Raw genomic sequence first — 4,692 nt, forward strand, 5'->3', positions numbered from 1 at the left:
TGCTTTAAAAATGCAGAGAGTAATGTTGAACTTCAGGGTTTAGATGTAGATTCTCTGGTCATCAAGCACATCCAGGAAAACAAAGCCCCTATGAGGCAGTGTAGAACTTACGGGGCTCCTGGTCAGATTAACCTGTGCATGAGCCCTCCCTGCCGCATCAAGATGATGATCCTTACTGAAAAAGAGCAGGTTGTTCCTAAACCAGAAGAGGAGGTCGCACAGAAGAACAAGATATCCCAGAAGAAACTGAAGAAACAAAAACTTATGGCCTGGGAGTCAATTCTGCATAAAATAAATGCAGATCAGACCTAAAATGTTTTGAGCTAAAGTGAGAGCTGGGAAGGCTTTCGAAAGCAGGGCTCTTATTTAAACTTGGTTCCTCTGAGACATGGTGTGATGAGCACCATGATTTGCACATTCAGAATCTCCTTCAACCCTCTTCCAGCAGCTTTTCCATATTGCAGAGACTACAAGCTTTTTTTTTCTTTTTTAAAAAAGATTTATTTATTTATTTATTTATTTTTTAGAGAGAGAGAGAGAGAGAGCACATGCAAGCTGGGGGGAGGGGGAGAGGGAGCAAGAGAATCTCACACAGACTCCATGCTGAGCGTGGAGCCCCACTCGGGGCTCACGACCCTGAGATCATGACCTGAGCCGAAAGCAAGAGTCAGACGCTTAACCAACTGAGCCCCCCAGGAGCCCTGAGACTACAAACGTTGAAGGACTTTTCCCAGCCTCCCCTGAAGTGAGGTTCTGGATGTGATCTAGGTCTTGCTGATCCCTCTCATTTGTGCAAGCCTTGACTCTGCAAGCGAGGTACTTGGGGAACAGGGGCAGGTCACGTGACGCCCAATTTCCTGATTGTGTGATTTCAAGCCAGCAGCTGGGACAGCTGCTTCCAGTTTCACAAGCAGCATCCTCATGGCTCCAGGGCAGTGGCGTTCTTGCTGGGCCAGTCATGTGGGGTGGCTCTAGGTTCTTCCTGGAAACACAGTGTAGAACCCATTTCTCCATGATTCCATAAGCCATTTAATACCTGTAACAGATGCCTTTCTACCAATCTAGCCAGATTGGATCAGGCTGGATACCTCCGATGGTAGGAGGTGATGGTAACTTCTGAAGGAGTGGGAGACACCACTCGCTGAACTTAGGACAGGGGGACATGCTCAATCTCTCAACTTGGTTCTGTGCCTCCCAACAAGGAGGAACTCAGTGCCGCTCCACAGGGGCTGCTGGGGTAAAGAGAAGGATTATAGAAGGGTGATGCATGACCACTGTTTGTTTCAAGAAAACCCAAATGAATTTAGAATAAGATATCGAGATCTTTAACAAAGCCCACAAGGCCCATCCAGTGTGGTTTCTCTGCGTTTCACAAGCCTGGTGGACTGTTCCCCCCCTTTTTCTTGCCCAGCCATGCCGGCCTTTTCTTTTTCAGATTCACTATGCCCTTCTCTGCCTCAGAACCCCAGCCTGGGACATTCTTAACTGATAACTCCTACTTGTTCTTAAGTCAATCCTCCCATCAAATCTCAGACCTTGGCATGTTCATGTTATGTGTTCTCTTGACATGTTCTATCTCCCTTCATAATAAGTCACAGCCAGAATTAAAGACTGATTTATGGAAGTTAAAAATAGACGTCTGCCCTGCAGACAAGGAAGTTCATGGGAGCAGAAACTGCCTTGTGGGCTAGCATATTCAAGGTGTCTAACAGTGCTTTGCACATGGCTGGTACTCAATAAGTGTAGTTTGAGTGAACGCGCTCCATCTTCCTGGTTCAATTTTGTCGTATCTCTATCTGAACACCTGCCCCCAGATTGTTGCAGCAAGGGAAGATAGCCTGCAGGATCGGCCACAGGTTCCTAAATGCTTCTGCGTGGGAGTGACATGCATCCCTTCCCACTAACATTTCATTGGCCAAAGCAAGTCACGAGGCCATCTGCATTCAAAAGGGTGATCAAGAATGGGAAGAGAACTGCAAATATTGGCCTGTTGCAGCTCCCCACCCGAGAGGCTAACCCAAACATTAAGGCTGGGATAGGGAGAAGAACTGATTAGTCTGTAAGTAGTGGCTTGAGTTTTACTTCCTAAAGCAAGCACATTGCATTCTTTGTTCTAAGGCACATTTTTCCCATTTCACTTTTATTGTTATGTTCTCTACTGGCTAATGTGCATTCATATCTTGGCAGTCCTAAGCTCAGGGCTTTACCAGAAATGTCCCTGTGAAAATGAACTTTAGGTCAATAGCAGAATTCGCTTACCCAAGCTGGCTCATCATCTATTCATTGCCTTAATGAGGACAAGCAGATTTAGTCCCTTTGTTACACATGAACCATGGGTGTACTGTTGCTTTCATTCATTTGCTTTGAAATTGGCTGTTCTTGGGGCTTTGCAGAATGGGGCCTGCATCACCAATCAACCACACATTTATTGAACATCTGTTACCTGTAATTCCTTTACTAGGTATTAAGAGGGACAAAGAAATACAATTTATGGCTCTTGTCCTCAAGGAACTAACTCCAGCTGAGAAAACAAGATGTAACCCCCCCTAAATATCACCTAAACTCATGGCCATGTAAATTTAAACACAGACTCAGTGGTGGGGCGATAAAAAGAATTTCAGAAGCAAGAAAATTCCACATAGTGTTGTATAGTCAGGTCTGTGGGGGTATGTGGAAAGTGATCTGTGCTTGGGGGGTGGTAGGTTTCAGCAAGCAGAGTATGGTTCTCCCCACCCCACCACCAGGCCTGGGCTTCCCTATGGAGAGCCTGAGAGAGGACAGAGAGTAGCATGATCAGCAACAGTGATAGGGAGAGAACATTTACCAGCAACGGATGCAGAGAGGATGCTGTCGAAGCAGTGGGGAGAAATACTGAAAGCAGGGGACTTAGCCCAGTGGTGGCCTCCAGTTGGTCCAGCCATGTCAGTCCTGATGTCGGGTTGTCCTCAGGTCATAATTGCACCTGAGAATCCAGAAACTCTAGGTCTTCTAGGAAGTCCAGCATTGGGATTAATATCCAAATCCTATGTCACGTCAAACATCTTTGTGTGTGTCTGACATCCTCTCAGCCCATGGCCGCCCTGGCCATTGCTGCCACAAGCAGGCATGAGCAGGCCTAAGCTAACAGCACTGCCTTGGCCGAACCCAAGGGCTCTTCCCTGCTCTGGAGCTCTGCCGCCATCTTGAAAGATGCTGGAGGAAGCTGCCCAGACATTCTTCTGTGGGCACAAGCCTCAAGTGCCAGGGAGTTAGCACCTCTGGGGCAAACCTCACCAAAGGGGAACTCTGCGGGAAGGAAATGCAGCAGATACATGCTCCCCTCTTCTGTCTCTTGGGCTGACAATTCTGAGGGTATTTTACATATTTCCACAGGGGGTCCCCAAAGGGAGTGAACCACCACTGCCCTCTTTAACACACTCTGGACTGGCTTTTCCTTCTTCTGTTTCATCTTCCAGGTCCCCAAAGAAGTAAGTCCTCATGCCCAAATAAGGAAAGAAAACTCTTTAAACTTGCTTATTTTAAAAATAAATAAATAAATAATAAACTTGTTTATTTATTTCATCATTAAACATTTACCCCCTTGCCTCAGGGTTATTTACTGAGGTTAAAAAAAAGCAAATTCTTGGGGCGCCTGGGTGGCTCAGTTGGTTAAGCAACTGCCTTCGGCTCAGGTCATGATCCTGGAGTCCCGGGATCGAGTTCCACATCGGGCTCCCTGCTCAGCGGGGAGTCTGCTTCTCCCTCTGACTCTCCTCCCTCTCATGCTCTCTGTCTCTCATTCTCTCTCTCTCAAATAAATAAATAAAATCTTTAAAAAAAATAAAAAAATTAAAAAAAATAAAAAGTTTAAAAAAAAAAGCAAATTCTTTGCACCTTGCTCTTATAATTTAATAAGTTATATTGGAGATCTTTTCATATTAGTACATGTATTTCTAATTTTTAAAATAGTATTCACTCTACAGAATATCATACTTCATATAATCAGTTCTCTATTCATTCTTATGATAAATACTTCAATGGACATCTTTTTTAGGGGGCATCATCAAATTGATTGAAATATTTATTGAAATATTTTCCTTTGTAGTTCTTAACTAGTGAGGCATTCCAGTGCAACAGTGTTGATGTTATCGGCCATCAACATGGCAGCCCCCAGAATGGGGGGTCCCCAGGATCTTTTTAATGGTTCCAGAGAGTTCTCTGGCTAAAGATCAGTGCTACATCTGTCAGGCAATGTTGACAATCCCATCAAAAATGGTATTTCCACTGTGCTGAATGTTTTTCTGCTTCTTTCTGTCCCTTGGCAGTTCCTTGAGGGCTCTCATAATCAGGGCAGAGGCAGAAGGTACTACTTCAGTCTGGGCCTATCTGCTCAGAATGGTCATTTTCACTGTTATCCTCAGACCCTTCCAATCACCAGTTGCCTTGGTGATGTCATCACCAACCTTTCTGGGAGACAGACTCAGGGCCGATCTTGGGAGCCAGGGCAGACAGGCACTGACTTTCCCATGGGTGCACCTCAGGTACATGACTTTGATCTTGCTGAGGTTGAACTGAGGTGGCATGGTGGAAGTGGCTGGTGTCAGATGAGCCCAGAATCAGGATGACCAAAGACAGTTGCATCTTCACCTCCTCCTCTGAGCCGAAAGCCAAACGCCCAATGGACATCTTTATGTGTGTATGTGTCCTCTTTTC

The sequence above is a fragment of the Mirounga leonina genome, unplaced genomic scaffold (genome assembly GCF_011800145.1).
Source record: "Mirounga leonina isolate KUSES-001 unplaced genomic scaffold, KU_Mleo_1.0 Mir_115, whole genome shotgun sequence".
NCBI classification, from domain to species: domain Eukaryota; kingdom Metazoa; phylum Chordata; class Mammalia; order Carnivora; family Phocidae; genus Mirounga; species Mirounga leonina.